This window comes from Perissodus microlepis, chromosome 22 (assembly GCF_051167445.1).
Source record: "Perissodus microlepis isolate ML-2025 ecotype Zambia chromosome 22, ASM5116744v1, whole genome shotgun sequence".
Taxonomy (NCBI): Eukaryota; Metazoa; Chordata; class Actinopteri; order Cichliformes; family Cichlidae; genus Perissodus; species Perissodus microlepis.
This window is the reverse complement of record NC_140481.1, coordinates 6,520,199-6,533,566: the sequence shown is the minus strand read 5'-3', so window position 1 is coordinate 6,533,566 and position 13,368 is coordinate 6,520,199. Positions and strand designations below refer to the sequence as shown.

At 37.8% G+C, this 13,368-nt stretch overlaps 1 protein-coding gene across 3 annotated transcripts in view; it reads left to right on the top strand.

Annotated features, from left to right (window-relative positions):
* The window catches only part of ctdp1 (CTD (carboxy-terminal domain, RNA polymerase II, polypeptide A) phosphatase, subunit 1), an 88,108-nt gene that overhangs the window by 25,294 nt on the left and 49,446 nt on the right, over nt 1-13,368 (top strand). The gene's annotated exons all lie outside the window — the stretch shown is intronic.

Genomic DNA, 13,368 nt, shown 5'->3' with positions numbered 1-13,368 from the left:
TAAAACTTTAGCATGACAGCATGGACCAAGCATTAATTTTCAGTCTTAATTAAAGGCCAGCGTCTTGCTGATGTAGCACTATAGTGGATAAAGATCAAGTTGCCTAATAAGGTATCCAGAATTGATTCCCAGTATTATTCCCAAAACACAATTGTGTAAATGTGGTATTAGTTCTGAAGTTAATCATTAATTTGGGGGCAATTTTATAATGATTTGTTTAATCTTGCTCTGTTTTGGGAAAAAATACAGTGTCCAAACCCTTATGTTTACTTTGAAGTGGTCTATTTAAACATTTTAAGGCATATAATTTTAGGAAATGAAATTCACTGGAGGATGTTTATGCTAATATGGCTGCTGTAAAATGCTCAGGGTAAAACGGGGTGAAATATAAATAAACACATGATAGTACTGTTCATTTTATATACTCTGCTATTAATAAATGGTAATCCTACTACATCCTGCATAGCGGTTATATCATCTTACTGTGTTATTTCCATAAATAATACATTTACAGTCATATTACATCACAGTATTACAAAGGGGCAACTGTTTAAAAAATGTTTCCGAGTAGCTGAATAAAGGCACGTTGATAGGCCTTTGGTTTTTTTTTAGTTTAGATTATTAGCTTTAGCAATTTATCAGACTTGTAGAACTGTAAGGCACGACTGTTTGCTTCTTGCAAGTGAAGCTTAAAGCCTTGTTCACCATGTTTTGCTCTGTAAAGAGGTAGAGAAGTTGACTCAAGTGAAGGGTCCTTTGTAGATGCACTGCATTTCAAATGTCATCCTCTTCGAACTGTTTTGCTAAAGGCCAGTCTGTGACATTCTTAAACACTCTGGATCTTCAGGGGCAGAGGGAAAGAACCACACTTAATTGGCTCAAGTAAGGTACATATTTGAGTCAGTTAGACAGCCTCACATTTAAATGCCAGCAATGGTAACATGGTGGTTTGTGTGTCAGTTTACCTGGAGCAACGTGTGCAGAGCTGCCTGGCAAATAACTGTGTACCAACTGGATGACCTTTCTTTGAAATTGCTGTGCCCTTGATGGCTGCATTTATGACTGGAAATGACTGGAATCGGTTTTGTCTTATTGCTCTCGCTAACATAATGATGTGGAATGTGGACCATCAGTCCTATGTTGGATGTTATTACTGAGACTCTATGCAGTCATCTGCTCCAGGATTCTAAATCAAGTAAATAAATGAGCATGTGGGTGTTATAAAGTCAGGCGAGCAATATAGACTGGTTGTTGTTGGAGTAGCATGCTCCCCCATGCACATGGCTCATTAGGTCTAAGGCCATAGTGCATTCATCAGTCACACTCTTCACCTGCAAGTATTGATCTTGGTCGTATTTCCCAAAATATGATATGCATGGCAAACAAAATGTATTTATTTTTGTTAGAATTAATATAGAAGATGATAATCATAAGAAGAAAGAAAGTAAATGTAGAAGAAGCAGGCGGACCATTAGCATCTGTTTGTCTCATTAAAAAAAAAAGAAAAAGAAAAAAGCCCCCTACAGCCAACCGTAATAACACCTGTTTTATCCATTTGGATGGTCTCCCAGGAGAGAGCATTTTAACCCAGTCTCCTGCCAGCAGAGTCATTTGGCACGTGCTGCACCCTGCCACAGCTAATGTGTGCCAAAGAGACATGCAGAATTAGGTATATGAAAGCCTCTGCTGCTCTCTGTGAACAGAGTTAGACCTGTAATTTAAGTTTTAATGTGAACAGCATAGCAGTCCCACCAGTTTCGACATATAGTGTATTAAGACTTGCAATCTGTGAAATTTAATTTGGCCAATAATGAGCGTTTTTGTTGATTTAAAAGCTTAAATGTATTTATTTTCTTTGCAATAAAGTCACAAGTTTACTTTTAATCCAGTGCAAAGCTCCTCTTGGTGTCAGGGTGCCCTAGCTTGATTACTGCTACTTGTCATCATATCAGTTCTCAGATTACATCAGTCCAAGCGTTTACTAATGATTTATGAATGCTACAGAATCTGGAAATACAAGAGGGATAATTGCATTTGAAGCTCAGACATGGAGACCTGTTCTGAGCCTTTTGTCATTAGCAAATATGTAGTAGGGGAACTTGGATTTGAGTGGTTGAACGTGTGTTCTTACAGCATTAGCGTATAAATACCCGGAGTGCTTAAATTTAGGTTCATTATGTCTGATGCAAAGATGTGTTTTTAGTTCTGGACATGCAATTAATGCATTTACTGGACAGTTTTTGTGATGTCATTTATTTCATTTATTGTAATAAACAACTCAGTTGTTTGTTTGTAATTTGTTTGTGATTTTAGCTCAGTTTGGTGTTTTTAAATGTCAGTCTATTTATACTCACTGAAGGTTTTTAGTTCGGGTTGCTGTTTAAGCTCACTTAAAAGACTATAAAAAAAAAATCTTATATTTAGCTGCTTCATGTTAACTCCTGATAATTGTCTGGCAGTGTTAACAGAAAAACTCAAACGTCCTTCAATTAGCCTCAACTTTATAGAATACTGTCAAACTTTTAAGGACTGGGCTATTGTCTGACAGAACTAGTTCTTAAGATGTGCTTTGCAACCACATAAAACGTTAGCTGTCTTTAAAGTTATTATGATTGATCACACTCAAAGCTCATTGACAAGCCTCGCATTCTAGAGAAAGATGTGGAAAGTGGAAGATGTGAAATTACTTGAAAACTGCAAAAACAAAGCACATTTTCATGCTAACTGGGCATACACTGATAGCATAGCATTATCCAAACGGAGTTCAATTCTGAAAACGTTTGTGAACAAGAACAGAATGCATTGATTTAGAAATCTCATAAACCCATATTGTCTTCACAGTAGAGCTTAGAAAACATACGTTGGAAGTAAGACAATGTAGCTTTATAAGAAAAGAGTATTAGGTCAAGTTTGAGCGAAGTGAATCTATTCAGATGAAATCATCTACCTATTAAGCTGAGTGTGTGATACGGTCTGTGGTGCTGAATTTGAGTTTCACAATTTTCAAAGAATTTAATTAGAAGACATTAGACTGATCAAATCAGACCAATGCTGCAAACAGGAATCATGCCAACACAACCAGCAAATTATTGCTCCCAGTCACACGAATCCATCATTTAGCCCTTAACCTGAAGCGGGATGAATATTCCATCTGGTCCAGTTTCCATTTGCACCAGTCTTTGGCAGCCTGGCAGAAATCTCTCATTTGGCTGTTGCATAATGTCCACTATTGGTCCACATTAAAAACAAAAAACAACAACAAAAAAAAGAAGCTTCTATTCCTTTCTGAGCAACTTGGTGAAGGTTTCTTTTTTTCTAAGGTTAAAAAAACCCACATCATTGATATAAACACTGAAATCTAAAAAGTAATAACACAAAAAACTGTCACCTGAAGCTACGTGGGGTCTGTTATTTCACAGTAATGTTTTCCGTTCAGCCTTATGCAACTCTCTTCGACTAACCTCAGCTTTTTTAGTATATCTTTTCTGGATAATGGTAAAAAGAAACCAGCGTGTTCCTGTTTACAGAGCCTCTAAAAAGTTCATTCTCAGAAGATTGCTGCATCTTTTCCGTTTGAGCACTTCAGCTTTCCTTTATTTATGAGGAGCAAGCAGAGGATGGGAATGCCCTTGACTCAAAACAATGAGAGCTGGGTTTGTGACCCTGAGCTAATGAACAGCTGCAGGTATGAGTAGATTGGTGTTGGAGTTCTTTGTGCTCCCGATTCACCGGTCCCAATGCATAACATTACCGTTTTGTTTTAAATAGCTAGTAATCACAATATCTTCACATCGACTTCTCGTATTCATTTCCATTAATTTCTTTTCCCGATGGTCTCCAGTGAGCACTTTCTCACCCAGCACAAAGCCCTCATCTTCCTCTCCCCACTTTGAATGAGCCATCAACACTCTTACTCCATTCAGTAATCAGCCGTCGGCTCTATTACCACCTCTGACTACCTTTCCCAGATGAAGTCGGTAATTTTGGCAGGGTGTAGCTTATGTAATCCCTCTTCATTGGGACTTTGCTATGAAAAGTTCTCCATGAGCTGCCCTCACGCTGAAAACATGAGCTCCGTGTACACTAACCCAGCATAAACAGAAATTGATGAGAACAATGATTGCTGATTGGCTGCACAGAAATATGCTGAGCTCCCACTCTGGATTCCTTCCTCACATATTGTAGCGCTTGCAGGCATAAAGTTTTCTCCTGTGAGTTACCTTAATATAAAGAGAAAGTGATTTTTTTTTAGGTAGGCGAACCAGTCCTACACCAAAACTTTAAGATTTAAGAAAGTTCTTTTCATAGCTAAGCTCTGGGGTACTACTGGATTTTGTCCAGAAAAGTTGTTGGGGTGGTGTGATTCAGTTCAGTTTAATGTACCAGTTGACATAGCGCCATATGTGTGTGCAGGTGTATAAAAAAGATTGCAATTAATTAAATTAATTGAATTATTTGGAGCAGCTACAACAATCAATCAAGAGAAAACAGACACGGTTAGTTTGACACTTAATGTAACTGTGTGTTTGTAAAGCTCAGAGCCCAACCAATTTATTGGCTATCTGCTGATCTATCCATTTATTGATGTTGGCTTTTATAGCAGTCAATAAATAGAAAAGGGGAAAAAAAGACATTTTTTTACCAAATATCGGGATCAATCTTAAATATCCGTCAGTCAGACCTTACTAGCGATACTAGTTTATTTCCTCTCGTGAACGTTTTTTTTCCATCGGTGCATCCTCTTTGTGGAGGTCACAATGAAGAGTGGAGGAGAAAAAGGTGTGCTATTTTTACACAGGTAAAAATTGATTGAATAAGACGGTCAAATCTTAGGCATAAAGAATAAATCAGGAAAGATTAAAGCAAATTTTTTTTAATTTAATTTTGTTTTAGCTGTTGCGCTTATGTCTGTCCACTAAGGCTCACATTGTCTGTAATAATACCAGTATAAATGTTTACATTGTATAGCAAAGTCGTTGCTATAGCAACACTATGCTTTTTTTGTTCCCTGGTGTGAAAAACAGCCACATATCAGCCTTATGCTTTGTTCCAAAAATTACCAGGGAAAACACTAGCTAGGCAATTTTTCTCTTACTTATTTTTGGATTAAGGATATATTGCTGTTATTATACTAATATTACTACTATATACTATTATTGCACTATAATGCTGCTGCTGGAAGCTTAAAGCAATAGATTCTCACTTTAAATTAGAAAGTTTGTCATCTGTGACTGCAGCTCTTTGGAATTAATTAATATTGAGTCTATATCACCCACCCCTACTGTCCACTTCTGTTTGGTAATTAAGGTAAGCTAAGTCTTTCATAGTTGTATGTGACTGAGGCTGGTGAGGGAATGCTGCTGTGTTTTTGTTTGTTTTTGCTGCACATTTTGAAAGATCAGTGCCATCTCCTGCTCCTGCAGCAGCAACATTATCTGTTGTCAGTTACACTGGTATGACTACAGACTGGATTGTATACAATACAAAGAGCACCAGTGAGAGTCACAGTAAAGGTATTTTATATGACTGACTCAATGAATAATTTAGTTACCTTATTAAGTACCCATCCAATCATACACAAAGGTACAACTGTATTAAGCCGTAACGTTTGCCTTGTTCTTTATTCAATTGTATTTTATCTCTAGGTTTTTTTCCAAGCTGTCTTTATGTGTGTGTATAAACAGTTCACGGGAACAGTAGATCTAATAAGATGCATTTTAAGCGTTAGCAAATTTAAAGGTTGTAAGGATCGCTTTTGTTGAGAACAGTGGGGTCCAAATCCAGGCCTGCAGCTTTTAGATGTGTCCTTGAGCCATCACAGCTGATTTAAATGGCTAAATTACCTCCTCAGCATGTCTTGAAGTTCTCCAGAGGCCTGGTAATGAACTAATCATTTGATTCAGGTATGTAGACCCAGGGTGATGTCTAAAACCTGCAGGACACCGGCCCGTGAGGCGTGGAGTTGGCCAAACCTGGTCTAGAAAAAACACAGGGGTCAACTTAAGGCTGCGATGCCCTGAAAAAACACTGGAGAAACCCTGGAGTTCCTAGATCAGCTGGCAAGTCTTTAATGAAAAGGTTAACTGGTTAGTTTGTTCAAGTAGAGCCATCTGCTGTTGTCTCTTGCTTTTCCTTATCCTGTTGCAGCTGATATTTTGGATAAAAAGTTCAGTAACATTCACAAAGGCCATTTCATTGGCCTCAGTTATTCCTTCACCATTAAAGAGGAACTAAACCACCACTGAAAAAGTTGTCTGTAGTCATGATAAAACCCTTTAATAAAATGTATTTGTATAGAGAGCAGTTGCAAGTCTGCAGCTATTCACCAAGGGTTGTTCTGTTGACAGAAGAGAAAAGGTGTAATTGGCTAGAACGTGTACAGGACCTACATCATACTTGTCTTGTAGTCTGATCGTCACAGAAGGCAGTGATAATTTATTTAGCATCATAATGATTAAGCTGTTATCTTATTTGGCATTGTGAAATTGATACATGATGGTAATAATAAACTCACGGTAGACCATGCATTTAAAAAAAAAAAAAAAAAAAAAAAACATTAAGTAGCTCCATAGGTGGAGGAGGTTGATGTATTTCTTGAAAGACTACTCCATTAGGAGCTAATGTGGCTAAAATGAACATCCATCTATGTCAGGTTGTTAAAATTTTTGGGTATTATTCATGTAAGTCTTTGGTATTGATGGATAGAAAAACCTTTATTATATGCCATCACATATAATAATGGAGACAAAATGACAAATATCAGTGGACTGTAAAAGACCAGCCTGGTAAGGTGTAAGAGATACTTTATGCAAAGTAAGATGTCAGAGCAGAAATTTGATCAAAGCTGTGAGCAATGGCTGCTAATTTTCTTTAAGCTGACCTCAGCCCAAGCTAATACTCATTCCCCCGGGCAACATCTGTTCAGTGCTCCCCCAAGTAAAGGCTTCTTCTAATTGCTGCCCTTTGTTTGATCATAATTGACTGTCGGCTTATTTCTCAGTATATGAATCTTAAAGTTAAGAGTTAAAAAGCGAGATTTTAGATCTGTGCTTGAGAGACACACAACTCAGACAGTAGCTGAGTCGTTGGTTCTCAAAGGCAACATGTTGGATGTAAAGACCTGACTGACTTTGATTTTAAAGGGTCAGTCGATTAATTGAAGCATCTGCCAGTCAGAAAGCTTTATTGGTTGCTTATGATCAGGTGGTTCTGAGTTCTGCAGGGGTTTTTTCTTCTGATTAATAATTCCAGTATTGATTCTGATTGGCATTTTTGTGGTATAATTACTGTGTGTTGCTGCTCCAGCTCTGAACACTGTAGGACCTGCACAGATTGAAAGCAGAAGTGTAAATAAAAGTTCGGCTGATGCCCATTATTAGTAATCAGGGAGATTAAAACAAATGATTGAAGAAATGTTCTTTAAAAAAACCAAACAATTATTTGTCTTGTATGAATAAATGTATTATGGCAGGAAACCTGTCTTTCAGAACAATGCAGCTTAATTCCTGATGATTTCTATATCCTAATGCTTACAAGCTGTAATCTTGAGTAACAGCTGTCATTGTTCTGTTTGTGGTCCTTTTAAATATGCTTTTGTATCCTTTGTGTTTTTAGTGGTTTTTTTTGTTTTGTTTTGTTTTTTCCCCACATGCTGCGTCCTGCAGTTTCTTTGTTTTCTTTTTTAAATAAGCCATCAACCTGCCAGAGACTACAAAACAAAAGCTGACATTTTTAGATGGCCCTGAGCGTACATATTAAAAAATGTGAGCTGCTCCTTCATAAATAACATCAACAAACAACAGTCAGCGAAGTCACTGTCAGATATTTTGTGACTCTTTGTTTGTAGATGGGCATCTCTGCATGTGCCTTTTATTAGTTTGTCTTACTCTAGATATTCCAGCCGATCCAGTTATTGCAAGATTATTTTCGCACAGCTGTACCCTAGTTTTAACCATTTGTCACTGCAACAAGTGCCTTTTTTTTGGGGGGGGGATTTTAGTGTTGCTGGGAAGCCATGCATGCCTGTCAGCAATGGACAGAGCACAAATGTGGTGTTGCAACTTGCTAGCTTACATTTGAACTACAACTCTGCAAAGGTAAACTAAATCTAAAGCTCCAAGCTGCTGCTTCAGACTGTGAGCGTGATACTCATTGTTGCTCTGTGCTTTTAAACCGGTATTGATGTCAAGTAACTAATCAGATCACATTTGTAACTCTGAGTATTTTATCATCATTCTGTTGAAAAAGAAAACAAATGCTGAATAGCCACCTCAGCTTTACAGGGCTCAAAGAATTGGATCCAGATGACTCAAATGTCTCGTGAAGTGTTTCTCAACAGGTCGCAGCTGCTTTGGCAGCCTGTGAACGACCAAAAGAATATTTGGCACAGGTGATCTTCTATTCTGTAAAACACGATACATTTACTGTGGTTTGTCTGCATCCTACGACTGAGTGATAATCAAAACACGTTCTTGTGTCGTTAGTCTGTTTTCCTTCACCTCTTCGCCACCTCCCTCCAACACATTTATCATCACAGTCAACTTTGGGAGGGTCAAAAACAAGGCGAACACAATAGTTTAGCAGCGGAGATATTTAGCTGTAAATAGATTCTGTTCCCTGTAATCGCACTTGCACTAAACTTATTCACTCACTACTTCCAGCTTGCAGTGATGAGACCAAAAGCATGCCTCTAAACAAGCTTTGAGGGGGCGTCGTGCTGTGCTTTTGAAAAGTTTGACGGTGGGCTCTTTGGTTGGCCTTTGATTATATCCAAGAGAGAAAAAAAAGGAGAAAAATCAGTGGGAAGTTTGCCTTGCTCTTTGTGAGGATTGTTAATGCTTCCGTTTCTGCCAAGGTTGTAAGAACCCTACCTGACAGAGTGAACTGTACATTGGTTTTTGAAAGGAAATGATCAGAAGCCGACGGGGCTTTCTGTACAGTGGCTCCATGGTGAGTAGCAGACAGGAACTGTTCTAATGCACACACAGTACATGTAAGTGTTTTGCTCTTAAATTGATACATACTGTGCTTTTTCCCCTGCCTGTGGAATAAAGACCTGTTTTCTAAGAACCTATACTACTGCTATTCTGCTCTACTGGCATACCTTTTATAATGGTAGAATTTAATTGTTTCAGTGATCAACTGTTGTTTTGCACATTTATATTACATTGAATCTGCCTTGTTCTAGTTTTGTGTCAGTAACTCTACTTATGGTAGACTGTATAAAAGATATATGTAGCTTCTGGATCTGAAAAGCACCTGAAACCCGGTTTCTTTTTATTGGCCATTAGGGGGGTGCGAGGTTTGTGGTTGGAAAGTAATTCTCACTGTGTAGAGATCTCGGATAAAACAGACCTCGGCTCCCTTGCTTAACTAACTTGTAGAGATGCTAGTTTAACGTGTCAGTCTTTTTCCCCACTATGCATATGTTTGTCAGAAAGACTCCACTGAGTGTGGTTAGTGCATGGCAGAGTAGAGGAAAGACAGGTGAGGCATTTTAAACATGTTAAAATAGGTGGCTGAACAAATTAGCAGCACGACGGCCTTGCAGAAAAGTACAAAAGAAGCAGGAAATGTTACTACTTAGCAATCCTTTAGCTAGTCAGGCCAAAATAGTCAACTTATGATTAGTAATTGCATTAATTACTGAGGCCAAGACCAAGTCACTCATTGTTGTTTGTGACACTGCTGTAATATGAAACCTGTCTTCCTACTTGTTTCGGCAAACATTGTATCTGTTGCTAGTAATTTTACAGGGGAATAATGGGTTGGTACTAATGAGGTCACTCAACCCTATTCTTGATGCCAGTATGAGCAGATTTGAAGGTGTTTCATGTGCTGTGATTTGACAACATTTGTAAGCCAGAGCCTGAGATGTATCACTGAGAGCACAATGCTCCTTCAAAACTTCTTAATAAGCATGCCATTACTCCCTGTTCCATTGTGTTGTGATGTAGGTAGGTCTTACCCATCAAACTGTTGAACATTTTAGGGTAACTATTGTGCAAATTTGGTACTTGCCAGTTAGCCGAGCAAGTTAGGAGCTGAGATATGCAAGCTAGGCTAACTGGCTCTTTTTTAGAAGATGGTCTTCGGAAAAAGAGAGCTTGCTAGTTGTAGATTCCAAATGTTGGCACCAAATCGATCCAAAAAGTAGAATCATTTTGTTTAGAGTTACAAATTAAGAAAATATTGCTCCATTTTTGGCTTTCTGACACGGGATACTCTGGATATGTTCATGGAAGTTTCCCTTCCCACTGTTACCAAGTGCTTGTCCAAAGGCGGTCATGTGATTGTTAAGTTTTCTCTTTATTATTGTATTTTTTTTTTAAAGTTTTGATATATTAAAAAGAATCTAATTGAATGTCCTTTTTGCTAAAGTATTTGGCTGCACAGAGCCTAAGATGGCTGAGCGGTTTGCAGCCTACACAAACATACTCCGATTCAGTCCTCCAAAAATCTGCGGCATGCAGTTCAATTTGGATGACTTAATGCGTAGATCTAATGCCGATTGGTTGTGAAGTGGAAGGGAACAGAATTCACTACAAACAGCAGAGGTGCAAGAAGCTGCTTGTGGGTGCTTTTCATTGCTTTTAAAGTCAGTTTCACTTCAGCTTTTTACCCCTCAGCTGTGAAAGGCCGATAGGGTATTGTTGTCACCCTGCCGGGTGAGCAGGCGGGCAGCATGGACTCCCGAGTTTGTGAATGCAATAACTCGAGAACAAGGCGACGAGGAGTTTGAAATTGTTACCACAGGTATATCTACTAGGAGCCTGAGAAGTAGTATCAGTGACTGCCAGTATCTTTGTATATTATAACTTTGTTCTTTTCCACAGCCGGGAAGGACCTCCAGCACATCAACTGTAGTCTTTAGGCTGGTTGTTTGTGACACTGCAGTCTGGTGAAGTGCTTGTTTCCATCAAGGTTAAATATAGTAGCTGCAGTGTCAGAACCTCATATGTGTTGGTTCAAATGTCTGTTTATCGTAACTGTAAACCTGAGAATGTTAACTTTATTTAGATGAAATAGCTTTCCTAAGCCAGTTTTTACAAATGTTTTTTTACACTGTTCTGCTTTCTAATAAACAGCCCATCTGTCCTTCCTCATATTTTGATTGTAGTAACAGAAAAATAGAACCCATTTAAATCCTTAGCAGCTGCCACAGAGACGAGGCTAAACGATTGTTAGTGTTCGCTTTCATGGTAGATAGTCGTGGGCAGACTGGACTGAGATGATCATATTTTAGAAGGAATTAATGATGAATATTCATTTGTTTTCCTGACAGACATAAAAAGAAAAACTGTTTTATTTGTCTTACACTGCAATTTATTTGTGCCCTAAAGGGTTAAGCTGATTCAAATTTGATTCAGCAAATGGAACACGAAGAACAACCTGACCTCCTTTTTTAAATTTTTATCTTTCTCCATTTTTACATCAGACTTATTACTACTGACACTTTTACCCTCTACCTTAACCAAGGCACACTGTGTTGTTCATGTAACCACCAACAAAACCTGGTTTGATGTCAGACGTGATCCTGACTTACGCCCCTCTTCATTAATCTCACTTTCCCAGAGCTTGATGCTTGTTAAGGTCAAGACTGGACATTTGCTGAGGCTATATTCATTCCTATTGATCTGAAAGCAGCCAGTTGGGTAGTTTGTTGGTCCGTAGCCATTGCCATTATAAATTGAGCAGCTAATACAATAAAGGATTGATGAGCTTTTGTTATTGGTTTTTTTTTGTTGTTGTTTTTTTAAAGTAGTGTAATATGTTTTAATTCCCTTTTTGATAAAATTCATCAAAATGGAAATATTAAAATAAAAGTTGACATTTTTACAGGAAGTTTGTATGGCATTGACTGTTTGACAGTGCAATCGTCTCTCTAATTTAATTTAACAAGCCACGAAATAAACCAATGTTAAACTGTAATCCTTATGAGAGTTATATAGGATAAACAAAGGAAGACATAAAGTAAGCAGCACATAATTAGATTATTAATATTATTTTATTTTGTTTATCTTTGAACTAATACAACAGTACCTGCATCAAACATCTGATTCCAGCTTCTTTAATCCCCCCAACTTTAATCACCGTCATTACAGCACAGCATATTACCCAATTATATGGAAAAGGAAAAGTGCTTTCCAGATATAATTACATGCATAATTAGAATCTGTAGTGGATCAACCGAACGGACTAATGTACGAGGTTCTCCTTGATGATCATTTGAACAGGAATTAGTCCTTTAATAGAGCTTTTCATCATCTGAAATTTAATGGCAAACAATGAAATGTGCTAATCTTTACCTTGCTGCAGTACTCTCCAGAGATTTGGGCACCCACTACACTTATTTTCTGTTTCATGTTTTCCTTTTTGGAGGCTCACAGCTCTTTAGAAATTCTTATATATTGTATTTATCTTATATAATGTTGGTGCAGTCCCTCAGTTCTTTCACTTCCTGAAAAAAAAGCAAGCGTAGCTCCTCATCCCCTTTAAGCCAGCTTTCATTTGATTGGCTGCTCCTCAATTAAAAAAAAAAAGGTTTAGGCAGGTGATGAGTGAGGCTTCCTGAGCCAGAGCTGTGTACCTGAGATGACCATATTCGTGATAGGGTTCCTGTTTGATATTTCAGAGCCAAGAGTAGAGAGGAAAGTGTCCTGGAAGCTTTTGGCTCACAGCTGTTACAAAGACTGACCTCATTATTATCTTGCTCTTAGTCATGCTTTAATTAGCATAAAGAACTAGTAGTGCATAAGTCTGTGTTTGTATAGATATGTAAATGTGTGTGTGTGTGTGTGTGTGTGTGTGTGTGTGTGTGTGTGTGTGTTGGTGAGAGAGAATAGGAAAACACATAAAAATGAGCCAAAGGAAAACATAACATCTTTTGTTAATTTTTGTGGTCTTACATAAAGATCTGAAATTTAAATAAATAAAAGAAAGCAACAATTCTTATCATGAAATAAATATTTAAATCCAAATTTACGTGCTGCAGTCATGGGCCTTTCTCTTAGGTATTTTGTTTAGTGTCCTTTATGTCAGTGTTCTCCAATAATGCACAATGTCTGTAGATGTGTAACTGTTCCTCCGCACCGAATCTTTGGTTGGAATTTGTTAAATGCATTTTCACTGAAAGGCTGAGGGCATAAACAGACATTCTCTCACAGCCTTTTTTTGTCCATATTCACTAAAGATTCCCAGGATTCAGTGGAGCTTTATGTATTATTTGCCAGATGTTTCTTATAGAAATAAAGACATGTTGATTTAATTTGTATTCCGTGGAGGAAGGGAATTAATGAATCCAATTTGCACTTGAGATCAGGCCAAAATGCAAAATGAAAAGGGTATTTGTGGCATTTACAGTGTGAA